The 13,642-nt window shown below is 46.2% G+C and overlaps 1 long non-coding RNA gene across 1 annotated transcript in view; it reads right to left on the reverse strand.

Annotated features, from left to right (window-relative positions):
- LOC144493486 (uncharacterized) overlaps positions 1-13,642 on the reverse strand; it is a 154,872-nt gene that overhangs the window by 121,465 nt on the left and 19,765 nt on the right. Inside the window, exon 2 of the long non-coding RNA XR_013497754.1 lies at positions 11,152-11,234. This is a non-coding gene — a long non-coding RNA (uncharacterized LOC144493486). The remainder of the gene's footprint in view (positions 1-11,151; positions 11,235-13,642) is intronic.

A 13,642-nucleotide genomic window follows, 5' to 3' on the forward strand; every position in this document is an offset into this window, starting at 1 on the left:
CATAAGGTATAAAAGTAATCATGAATGCATACACAGTATGCATTAGTTGGTACAGTTAGAGTTCTAAGCATAGTTTGGACAGCCTATTACAGAGGCATATTAAAGCCATAGAGAACATGGAAAGTGTAAATTCAGTAGGATTATATAAGGAATGGGAAACTATATTTATGAACATACACTAATGACAGACAGTAATAGATCGACTTATCCATTTCACCTTCCCCAGAGAGTTGTAATGCCTAGTACACCATGGCACAGTGGTTAGCACTGCTGCCTCACAGCCGGGTTCAATCCTGGCCTCGGGTCACTGTCTGTGTGGAGTTTGTACATTCTCCCCGTGTCTGCCTGGGCTTCTTCCGGGTGCTCCGGTTTCCTCCCACAGTCCAAAGATGTGCAGGTTAGGTTGATTGGCCATGCAAAATTGACCCTAGTGTCAGGGGGATTAGCAGGGTAAATATGTGGGATTACAGGGTGTGGGTGAGATTGTGGTTGTTGCAGACTCGATGGGCCGAATGGCCTCCTTCTGCACTGTAGGGATTCTACGATTCTATCACAATATACATACTCCACAGCTGCTGGAGCCATGGAAAATTCCTTTCCAATCCCTTCAGGTGATTGAAACTAGTCCAGGAGACCACATAGGCCCTGATTAATATTATGTGACATCTAACTATTGTAAAAGGTAATTTTCCTTCCAGTCAGAAACTGTTCCAGATTTCTCTGGAAGGAAAGTAGCAAATAAACGTTCACCACATGAGCCAGCAACCTATTCTCCACTCAAATATTTTCTGGAAAATGAAGGACCGCCCAATGTCCAATTGAATTGTCTCCTCTCCTTTCTCTCAGTCATCCCTAAACTTTCCAGTTCAAATATTTGATACACAATCTAGCCATTTCATTATTTTAGAAATCTCAATTAAATTTCCCAGAACCTACAATTTTCTAACGCAGCCAAACTCAGTTCTCCAAGCCTATCTGGGTAGGCATGGTGTTTCATTTTAATTGTGTAGCCTTGCTCTGCAACCATGCCTAACTCACAGTAACCACTTCCATGTACAGAGACCAAAACTGGACGCAGTTTTCTAACTGTGACCTGGCTTTGTTTTATAGTGAATTGTACCATGAAAACAACAACTGAGAACCCTATTTGATTTAATTACATAGAAACATAAAAACTAGAAGCAGGAGTAGGCCATTCGGCTCTTCAAGCCTGCTCCACCATCCACCTTGATCATGGCTGATCGTCGAATTCAATATCCTGATCGCCCCTTCCCCCCATATCCCTTGATCCCTTCAGCCCCAAGAGCTATCTCTAATTTCTTCTTGAAATCAGACAACGATTTGGCCTCAACTGCATTCGGTGGTAGTGAATTCCACACAATTATAGCTTCATGGCTTTGCTAATGAACCTTTAGAGTGTGACGCACAAAATATCCCAACACTCTTATCTTTGATCACTATTTTCATTCTGTGCACTGTAAGGTTTGATAATGACTTTAGATCTTTTCACATACATGACCCTACACTTTGAACATCATTTGCACTGCACAGGCCCATTCACTCAAGACTTCCGGATCTGTTTGTAGTAATTGAGAATCCTCTGCTGTCTTAACATGCATCATCTGCACATTCTTTCATAAAGTGATTATGCTATTAGGGATATGGAGAAATTCATCCAGCATATTTACTGTGCCACTACACACAGAGAAATTCTTAACACATTAGTCACAACTTTCTACAAAAGTACACTTGATTTCCTCACACAAGTTAAATACTGGAACTTACAAATCATACCTCAAATCAATTTTCCAAGATTCACTTCATTCTGGAGATTTGGAAGTAATGAATATGACTCCTCCAATCAAAAAAGAAGGGAGTCAGAAACCAAGCAATTATAAGCCCAAGTGCCCCCCAACCCCCTGCATCCATGAAGGACCCCCACCCCACACCATGGCAGCGGCTGTCATGCCTTTTTGCACCCTTGAGGTTGGTGCCAAGCGATACTCATCTCCTTGCTCACCCTCGCAATTGTGGCACTTGGACCACACTCCAAGGGGCCAATTTTGATTCGCGCCCATGTGACGTCCCACCGGAGAGGTGGGAACATTCTGGGAGTGGGGGGGACGATCATGGGGGGGACTTGCTAATGGGATTGAAATCCAGTCACGCTCATGCTAATCAGTCTCGCACCCTTTCCAGGCGAGGTCCGGTTTGCGCCAGCAGAAAGGGACGGGGACCAGTGCAAACAATTTGGCACCAGGCACAAAACCTGTATTTAGGCCCGCACTCAATTTTCCAGGATTGGCACGATTTACGCCAGGCTTGGCAAGACCAGAAAATCGTGGCCAACATATTATAGAATCCCATGGAATCCCTACAGTGCAGAAAGAGGCCATTCAGCCCATCGAGTCTACACCGACAACAACCTATCCAGCCGCCATCCCCATACCCCACGTATTTACCCTGCTAGTCCCCCTGACACTAAGGGTCAATTTAACATGGCCAGTCAACCTAACCCGCACATCTGTGAGGAAGCCAGCGCACCCGGAGGAAACCCACGCAGACACGGGGAGAACGTGCAAACTCCACACAGGCAGTGACCCAAGTTGGAATCAAACCAGGGTCCCTGGCGCTGTGAGGCAGCAGTGCTAACCATTGTGCCACCATGCCACTGGCAATAGTACTGATGGTAGTACTGATAGAGAATGGGTTAGCTAAAAGGAAACTGAAAGTAAAGATAAATGGGTGTTTTTCAGGTTCGTAGGTTGTAACTATTGGAGTGCTACAGGGATCAGTGCTGGGGCTTCAAGTATTTACAATCTATACCAATGACTTGGATGATGGATTGGAATGTATGGTAGCTAAATTTGCTGTGAAGAAGGAAATACAGGACGGAACTTTCCCTTGCCACCCGCCATGGGAATTGTAGTGAGCAGGGCACAGGCCATGCAAAGGGACCCCGGGCGGGATTTTCTGGTCTTGGGGCGAGAGCGGCCGGAAAATGCTGCCCACAGAGTCTGCAAAGTGATACATAGTGAGTGGATGAAAGATTGGCATATGGAGTATAGTGTAATGTGAACTTTTTCACTTTGGAAGGAAGAATAGCAAAGCAATATTTTATGTAAATGGAGAGAGATTGCAGAACTTTGCAGTACAGAAAGATTTGGATGTCCTGGTACATAAATCACAAAAGGTTGGTGTGCATGTACAGCAAGTGATGAAAGCAAATGGAATGTTGGCATTTATTGCAAGGGGAAGCAAGTATAAAAGTAGGGACGTTTTGTAACCGTTGTACAGAGTGTTTATAATGCCATGTCTAGAGTACTTGTACAGTTTTAGTCTCCTTACTTGAGAAAGGATATAATAGCATTGAAGCAGTTCAGAAAAAGGTTCACTTGAGTGATTCCTGGGATGAAGGGGTTACCTTATGAGGAAAAGTTGGGCAAGTTGGGCCTATATCCATTGAATCTTTGAAGAATGAGAGTTTTATAAGAACATATAAGATCCTAGAGGACTTGACAGGATGGACTCTGAGAGGATGTTTTCCCTTGTGGGAGAGGTTAGAACTTGGGGACACAGGAATGTCCCATTTAAGACTGAGATGAGGAGAATTTTCTGAACCTTCTCTGAGAGGGTCAGTCTGTGGAATTCTCTTCCTCAGAGAGCAGTGGTGGCAGAGTTGTTGAATATTTTTAAGGCAGAGTTAGATAGAGTCTTGATTAACAAGGGAGTCAAAGGTATAGGGGGGTAGGCAGGAAAGTAGAGTGGTGACCACATTTGATATTATCAAAGGACAGAAGTGGATTGAGGGGTCAAATGGCCTACTCGTGCTCCTAATTCGCATATCTCTATGTATGTAGCTCTAGGTCAAACATTCATATTTCGAATTTGTACAGCATTGGATCATCCAAAGTATGGACGAAACAGACATCAGGACCATAAATACTAGTCAGATGGTCTATCTGTTTGATATCTCTTGAAAGCCTTTACAACTATAGCTGTAGCCATCCATTCCTGTTATATTATTTTAACTCTTTTGATTCATACTATGATTTCCAGTTGCTTGGCAACCTACAGTTTCAAAATCTTTTTTGATTGAGGGTGTAATACAAATGTATATGGCTTACAATAGTTACAATAGTTTTGCACTGTCTAGACCAAGAAAAGCTCAAGAATTGTTTTCCGCAAATTCCAACAGAGAGTCGTTAAGTGAAAGGCACTATTTTTGAAATCAAAGTCTTTCAGTAGCTCCTCCTGACGTAGCTAATGGCTATGGTAATTTACTAATTGAAAATATGAAACTAATCTTTATTATGGAACCTATTTCCGATTCTTGAGTTCTAAGGGTAAGCTTGTGTGTTCCTCCCACTAATCTGGTTTAAATAAAGCCACCTTGTTTTGAATGAGTATCAGATGTGTGTTAATTCCAGCCTGTCGTCTAAGATATTTGCTGACACTAATTGTTGACCTAAAAGAGGATACGGATTGGCATGGCCATCTATGGCGGTAACCTGATAGGTAGAATGGATGGTGTAGGAAGCCTGTTGAGACTCACAGCTGGTAACAGCTGGCACAGGACTACTTATGTGTCATGTGGCCAGAATTTGCCTGCCAACCCTTCCCCCATCCCCCACAATTTACTCTTCAGAATGCACAAATTCAATTATAATTTTGTAATTAAACAACTTGAATGCAATTTGGGATGAGCTCATCTTGTGTCCTGTTGCACGTGATATGTTAATTAAATATTCATACTTGACTCAGGGTTTGGAAATATAAAACAATAAATTCAATTTGGAAAAACTAGCATTTTTACAGTGTCTTACCACGATTATGCCCATGTCATTTGCCCTTGAACATATGAAGAAGATGAACATTTTACTTTTACAAAAGCAGCATGAAATATCACCAATGTACCTTGACAAGATGGACATCAAGGGGTCAGCTGATGTTCTTTAGTGTCTTCTGTACAGATGGGCTAACTCACATCTGGGCATGTCTCTGGGAAGTCAATTCCTGTGCAAAAAGCCTCCCCACGTGCTGATGGCTGTCCTTCTCCATTCCAACTAAAGATATTCAGGGTAACAGGCGGCACGGTAGCACAGTGGTTAGCACTATTGCCTCACAACACCAGGGATCCAGGTTCGATTCCTGGCTTGGGTCACTGTCTGTCTGTGTGGAGTTTGCACGTTCTCCCCGTAGTTGCGTGGGTTTCCTCCGGGTGTTCCGGTTTACTCCCACAGTCCAAAGATGTGCGGAGTAGGTTAATTGGCCATGCTAAATTGACCAGGGGGATGCATCAGGGGGATTAGCAGAGTAAATATGTGGGGTTGCAGGAGTAGGGCATGGGGGGATTGTGGTTGGTGTAGACTCGATGGACCAAATGGCCTCCTCCTGCATTGTAGGGATTCTATGTGAGATGACCAACAGGAATCCCGATGCCCCGCAGAATGGGGCGTCAGCCCAAAATTGGGATACCTGACAGGTGTCAAGACAATCGGAATTCACGCAACCTGTGCAGCCAACCCTGATCAGGTTCCCGCTTACAGCAGGTGGCAACCCGATAATTAAGCCCATTCAACTCCATCATGCACCTGCCCCTACCCCACCCCCCACCCCCAGCAAGAACATCACAGGGTGGGCTTTGGTGTTGCTAATTATAAGCAGGGACATGGCGTCTGGACCCCAAGGGTCCAGGGGAGTACCACCAACCCCTCAGAAAAGAGGGCATCCCGTGCCCGATCAGGAGAAACTCACTCTGTGCCAGGCCGGGAAAGTTTCATTCCTGGGCTGGATAAGGCTGGATGGGATGGTGCATTGGTGGTGACGCGTGGTGAGAATGACAAGATTCGCTGCCCAGAGCTTTAGGAGAGTGGAAGGGTGAGTGAGGGAGAGTGAGTGGAGGTGGGAGAGACAGCGAGGGTGGGAGAGTGAGTGTGAGAGGATGAGTGTGGGAGAGAGAGTGAGTGTGAGAGAGTGAGTGAGTGAGGGTGGGAGAATGGATATGGGAGAGAGAGTGAGTGCGGGAGATAGTGAGTGTGCGGGTGAGTGAGTGTGAGAAAGAGAGTGAGTGCGGTAGAGAGAGTGATTGTGAGATAGTGGGGCAATTTTTCCATCGCAACGTGCTAATTTGTTAGCGCATCGGGCCGGGAGAATCACTGTGAGCCGATTTGCGGGATTCGCACATGCGTTCCCGACGTACGTGCATCTCCCAACGCCGGGTATCCGGCGCGGTCGGGACCATGTTGGAAACCGGCATGAAACAGCAGGGAAGTAAATTAAATATTATTTAAATGTGATTTGAATGTCATTGTCAGGCCCGGGACTGAACTCTCTGGGCCCGATAACATCTCCCACCTCGCCACTACAATTTCACTCCGGCAGGGTTTAGTGTAGCTCCCCATTTTCGGGGAACTAGCCGGAGACCCCGCTGTAGACCCCAGCCTGTGCTCCATGACCCTGCCCAAGGGGCAAAGTGCCCATGCCTAGGGAGCACCTTGGCACTGCACACCAGGCATCGGGCAGTGCCAAGGGGGCGGGACCTAGGGGGCAGAGCCTAGGAGGTGGGGCTCAGGGGCGATCGGTAGGGGTGGGGGAGTCCTGCTGCCACTCTGCTATTGGGATCATTTGGGGCAGGAGGGAGGCCAGCTGGGGGATAGGGTAGTCTGCCGGGGAGGGATCTGCCTCCTGTTGGGGGGTGTCTGCCACCTGTTGGGGGGGGTCTGCCTCCCGTTGGGGGGGGGGTCTACTGGGGTGGGGTGGGTGGGGGGGATCGTCACTGCTTTGGGGGAGTGGGGGCTGGAGATCGGGGCAGTCCGGGATGAGGTGGGTCAGGGCTGGCCCGGAAATTGTTGTGGGGGCCGCGATCAGGCCCTGGGGAGGGTGTTGGGGGGGAGCTGGAGGGGCAGCACTGCGGGGGTTCCGGGCTGGCCAGTGATCGAGCTGGCCAGCAAACGGGGAGACTGACAGGTCGGGGGCCACTGCGCATGTGCAGAGTTCCGGAACGGTCAAACTCCAGCGCGAATAGGCCCCACCCCCTGAGCTTTTAATAACATTCATGTGACCTCTGCATTGCACAGAGTGGGGGAGATTCCAGTCTGAACTCCCATTGAAAAAACAATCATGATTTACACCAGTTTTCCCACAAATTCAGCACTTAGAACCTTTTTGGGGGAATCGCCCCCAGTGAGTGTGGGAGAAAGAGTGAGTGTGTGCCAGTGCGTGAGTGTGGGCGAGAGAGTGAGTGTGTGTGGCTCACCCACAGTCTCAGGGTTCCCCACACAATCAGGCCCACTCACACAGTGGGTGAGTGAGTGAGCATCCAAGAGATTGGGAGTGAGCTAGAAAAACAGACTCTGCCCCTCTCAAACCCTAATGGTCATCTTTATCAGTTACTCTTTTTAAAATGATGAATTTAATACTTTGGCATTGCTTTTTTCGCTCAGCAAGTTGTTTTGTTTCCTTATAACTCAAATTCATTTTGAAATTCACGTTTGATGTGCCCAAAGTTGGCTTTCTGAAATTTGTTCATCGACCCCTTGAGTGAGAAGGAAGTGAAAATGTGGCCCCAAGATAAAAGTTTGGACAAGCCCATACTAAATGGCAATAACTGGCTCACACCCAGTTATCAAAATGGTCTTAACGCACCTCCAGTTGAATGAGATAAATTTGTTATCTCATTCCATTGGATGAACCTCAGCCATGATGCATAACGACAGATCCTACCGATATAAGCAGAATTCTTCTAGAATTTTTGCACCGACAACAATCCCGCCTGGACCCCATCCCCATAACCCCATGTATTTACCCTAGTTAGTTCCCCTGACACTGAGGGGCAATTTAACATCTCAAACAATGATGAGACGGAGTACAGGAATGAGATAGAGAATCTGGTGAACCGGTACAGCAACAATAATCTCTCCCTCAATGCCAACAAAACGAAGGAGATTGTCATCGACTTCAGGAAGTGTAAAGGAGAACATGCCCCTGTCTACATCAATGGGGATGAAGTAGAAAGGGTCGAGAGCTTCAAGTTCTTAGGTGTCCAGATCACCAACAACCTGTCCTGGTCCCCCTATGCTGACACTGTAGTTAAGAAAGCCCAACAATGCCTCTACTTTCTCAGAAGACTAAGAAAATTTGATATGTCCGCTACGACTCTCATCAACTTTTACAGATGTGCCTTAGAAAGCATTCTTTTTGGTTGTATCACAGCTTGGTATGGCTCCTGCTCTGCCCAAGACCGCAAGGAACTACAAAAGATCATGAATGTAGCCCAATCCATCACACAAACCAGCCTCCCATCCATTGACTCTTTCTACACTTCCCACTGCCTCGGCAAAGCAGCCAGCATAATTAAAGACCCCCTCAGTGTCAGGGGAACTAACTAGGGTAAATACATGGGGTTATGGGGATGGGGTCCAGGCGGGATTGTTGTCGGTGCAAAAATTCTAGAAGAATTCTGCTTATATCGGTAGGATCTGTCGTTATGCATCATGGCTGAGGTTCATCCAATGGAATGAGATAACACCCCGGACAGTCTCTATTCCACCTTCTTCCGTCGGGAAAAAGATACAAAAGTCTGAGGTCACGGACCAACCGACTCAAGAACAGCTTCTTCCCTGCTGCTGTCAGACTTTTGAATGGACTTACCTTGCATTAAGTTGATCTTCCTCTACACTCTAGCTATGACTGTAACACTACATTCTGCACTCTCTCATTTCCTTCTCTATGAACGGTATGCTTTGTCTGTATAGCACGCAAGAAACAATACTTTTCACTGTATGCTAATATATGTGACAATAATAAATCAAATCAAATCTAAACATGGCCAATCAACCTAATTCACACATCAATGGACTGTGGGAGGAAACAGGAGCACTAGGGGGAAACCCACGCAGACATGGGGAGAACTCCACACAGTCACCCAAGGCCAGAATTGAACCCGGGTCCCTAATGCTGCAAGGCAGCAGTGCTGACCACTGTGCCACCCAGGGTGCTGCACACAGTCCATGTGTTCAGGAAGGAGGGATTGAGATTTGAGGGCCCTGTTCACCTGAGATGGCTGACAAACCATAGCAGTGAAAGGATTGTAGAGGCACTCAAGGGTGTCCTTGTCCATCTTGTCTGTGTGTATGTCCGTCCGCAATCTTTCAAGGTTCCTTTTTCTTTAGTCAGGCACAAAATGGTTCTGATTTTGCCCATAAATCTGAGTGAAAGCAGGATTTGAGCTTATTGGTTAGCTGGGCAAAGATTTGCTTCACAGGAACTAATAAATCAATGTAATTTCAAATATCTAATGTCCATTATTCTAAGGGTTCCAATTAGACTTGTTCTCCATGACCTTAACCCCAGCTCCAACTCTGACATGGGTATTTATCAAAACATATAAAAAAAAGACATGTTAATGTCAAAGGAAAACTCGCTCAGATGCCTGCTTCTCCTCAGGATTTTTGTCATTTCTCTTGAAACAACATTTGCTAGCATTCAAAACTTGACAACCAATTTGAAAAGGTGCCCAGCCAAATGGATTTTATTCAGAAGTATTTGGCTCACTTCTTTTCATAATGCACAAAATGATGACAAAAATTGCATAGTGGAACACATCCTCAGGTTGCATGGCTTTCTCCTTCTCTCAGCCACAATGTTTCTTCACAAAGACATTGGGTGGGATGTTAGGGCCTCACTCATCCCGAAACTGTAAAATCCCACCCCTAGGTCAATGGACCATCCCATGCTCCGCCCCTCGCCAGCTCTGATTCCCGTGGCAGGCTGGATGGTAAAGTTCCAGCCAATAGCCCTCAATTTCTCGGGGCTTCATTTGATATCCAGCTGTTCTTCAGCAGGAGAACGATGGCGTCCCAGAAAAGTCACCATTTGGTCGTTTGCACCATTTCCCTAACTTCCACTGATATTACTGCAGATGGTCAAGTCAAATGTCCCTGTAATTAGTTATTCCCCCCAAAAAATTAAAATAAAATGTATTTGCTTCGTATTTTATATGCCATGGAAATTGAATCAAAATGGAGGCACTAACAGGCTCCCGAGGCGTAAAAGTGGATTACAGGGTCAAAGGTAGGGTTCTGAAGACTGTGGAGGAACAGAGAGATCTTGGGGTTCATATCCACAGATCTCTAAAGGTTGCCACTCAAGTGGATAGAGCTGTGAAGAAGGCCTATAGTGTGTTAGCTTTTATTAACAGGGGGTTGGAGTTTAAGAGCCGTGGGGTTATGCTGCAACTGTACAGGACCTTGGTGAGACCACATTTGGAATATTGTGTGCAGTTCTGGTCACCTCACTATAAGAAGGATGTGGAAGCACTGGAAAGAGTGCAGAGGAGATTTACCAGGATGCTGCCTGGTTTGGAGGGTAGGTCTTATGAGGAAAGGTTGAGGGAGCTAGGGCTGTTCTCTCTGGAGCGGAGGAGGCTGAGGGGAGACTTAATAGAGGTTTATAAAATGATGAAGGGGATAGATAGAGTGAACGTTCAAAGACTATTTCCTCGGGTGGATGGAGCTATTACAAGGGGGCATAACTATAGGGTTCGTGGTGGGAGATACAGGAAGGATATCAGAGGTAGGTTCTTTACGCAGAGAGTGGTTGGGGTGTGGAATGGACTGCCTGCAGTGATAGTGGAGTCAGACACTTTAAGAACATTTAAGCAGTTATTGGATAGGCACATGGAGCACACCAGGATGATAGGGAGTGGGATAGCTTGATCTTGGTTTCAGATAAAGCTCGGCACAACATCGTGGGCCGAAGGGCCTGTTCTGTGCTGTACTGTTCTATGTTCTATGTTCTAAGCAGGAAAAGAGAAAGGAAAAGTAAAATGATTTGACGGTTGTTGTGACTCTCCCTTTAAGGGCAACACCGCGGTGTAAGGGTCACATGGCCTGTGTGACCAATCGGGGATCAGAGTATGGAATCACCCCATGATGAAAGAAGCTCCTAGGCAGAGACATTTTGGGAGCTAGCTACAGCCATGGGACTGCTGTACAATTCTTATTAGTAAATTCCTTTTGTGTTGAGTATTGAAGTCTATGAAATTACATCTTTACATCTGGCGACAAGGATAGGATTATCCTTACGCTGCCTCTGGGCCAACACCCGTGAGCATCCTGTTTTAATCGAAGTCTAAAAAAATGTACTCACCAAAATGCCTCTCCTTGGGCGAATAGACATATTTGGCACTTCCACAGAAGACTGGACACAATGCATCGAGTGCGTTGGTATTACTTTCCAAGCAAATGAAATAGGGGAAGAGGAAAAACAGAAAGTAATTCTCCTAAGTGATTGTAGGACTCAGATCTTTAAGCTTATTTCCAATCTTACAGCCCCAAGCACGCCCGACTCCAAATCATTTAGTCAGCTTATGGATTTAAGTGAATGCTCAATTGCAACCTCAACCATCAGTCAAACTCCAGAGATTCAAATTTACTTTGAGGGCAAGAGCTCCATGCAAATCAATCATGGCTTACATAGAACATAGAACAGTACAGCACAGAACAGGCCCTTCAGCCCACGATGTTATGCCGAGCTTTATCTGAAACCAAGATCAAGCTATCCCACTCCCTATCATCCTGGTGTGCTCCATGTGCCTATCCAATAACCGCTTAAATGTTCCTAAAGTGTCTGACTCCACTGTCACTGCAGGCAGTCCATTCCACACCCCAACCACTCTCTGCGTAAAGAACCTACCTTTGATATCCTTCCCATATCTCCCACCATGAACCCTATAGTTATGCCCCCTTGTAATAGCTCCATCCACCCGAGGAAATAGTCTTTGAACGTTCACTCTATCTATCCCCTTCATCGTTTTATAAACCTCTATTAAGTCTCCCCTCAGCCTCCTCCGCTCCAGAGAGGACAGCCCTAGCTCCCTCAACCTTTCCTCATAAGACCTACCCTCCAAACCAGGCAGCATCCTGGTAAATCTCCTCTGCACTCTTTCCAGTGCTTCCACATCCTTCTTATAGTGAGGTGACCAGAACTGCACACAATATTCCAAATGTGGTCTCACCAAGGTCCTGTACAGTTGCAGCATAACCCCACGGCTCTTAAACTCCAACCCCCTGTCAATAAAAGCTAACACCCTATAGGCCTTCTTCACAGCTCTATCCACTTAAGTGGCAACCTTTAGAGATCTGTGGATATGGACCCCAAGATCTCTCTGTTCCTCCACAGTCTTCAGAACCCTACCTTTGACCCTGTAATCCACATTTAAATTTGTCCTACCAAAATGAATCACCTCACATTTATCAGGGTTAAACTCCATTTGCCATTTTCAGCCCAGCTTTGCATCCTATCTATGTCTCTTTGCAGCCTACAACAGCCCTCCACCTCATCCACTACTCCACCAATCTTGGTGTCATCAGCAAATTTACTGATCCACCCTTCAGCCCCCTCCTCTAAGTCATTAATAAAAATCACAAAGAGCAGAGGACCAAGCACTGATCCCTGTGGCACTCCGCTAGCAACCTGCCTCCAGTCCGAAAATTTTCCATCCACCACCACCCTCTGTCTTCGATCAGATATGATGTGGAGATGCCGGCGTTGGACTGGGGTAAGCACAGTAAGAAGTCTCACAACACCAGGTTAAAGTCCAACAGGTTTATTTGGTAGCAAATACCATAAGCTTTCGGAGCAATGCTCCTTCGTCAGATGGAGTGGTCTCTGTTCTCAAACAGGGCCAGATAGATAGCCAGTTACCTATCCAATCGGCCAACTTTCCCTCTATCCCACACCTCCTTACTTTCATCATAAGCCGACCATGGGGGACCTTATCAAACGCCTGACTAAAATCCATGTATATGACATCAACTGCCCTACCTTCATCAACACACTTAGTTACCTCCTCAAAAAATTCTATCAAATTTGTGAGGCACGACTTGCCCTTCACGAATCCGTGCTGACTATCCCGGATTAATCCGCATCTTACTAAATGGTAAATCCCATCCCTAAGGACCTTTTCCATCAATTTACCAACCACCGAAGTAAGACTAACCGGTCTATAATTACCAGGGTCATTTCTATTCCCTTTCTTAAACAGAGGAACAACATTCGCCACTCTCCAGTCCTCTGGCACCATCCCCGTGGACAGTGAGGACCCAAAGATCAAAGCCAAAGGCTCTGCAATCTCATCCCTTGCCTCCCAAAGAATCCTAGGATATATTTCATCAGGCCCAGGGGACTTATCGACCTTGAGTTTATTCAAAACTGCCAGTACATCCTCCCTCCGAACATCTATTTCCTCCAGCCTATTAGCCTGTAACACCTTCTCTTCCTCAAAAACATGGCCCCTCTCCTTGGTGAACACTGAAGAAAAGTATTCATTCATCACCTCGCCTATCTCTACTGACTCCATACTCAAGTTCCCACTACTGTCCTTGCCGGCCCTAACCTCACCCTGGTCATTCTTTTATTCCTCACATAAGAGTAAAAAGCCTTGGGGTTTTCCTTGATCCGACCCGCCAAGGACTTCTCATGTCCCCTCCTAGCTCTCCTAAGCCCCTTTTTCAGCTCATTCCTTGCTAACTTGTAAACCTCAATCGAGCCATCTGAACCTTGTTTCCTCATCCCTACATAAGCTTCCCTCTTCCTTTTCACAAGACATTCCACCTCTTTCGTAAACCATGGTTCCCTC

Source organism: Mustelus asterias, chromosome 5, assembly GCF_964213995.1.
Source record: "Mustelus asterias chromosome 5, sMusAst1.hap1.1, whole genome shotgun sequence".
Lineage (NCBI taxonomy): Eukaryota > Metazoa > Chordata > Chondrichthyes > Carcharhiniformes > Triakidae > Mustelus > Mustelus asterias.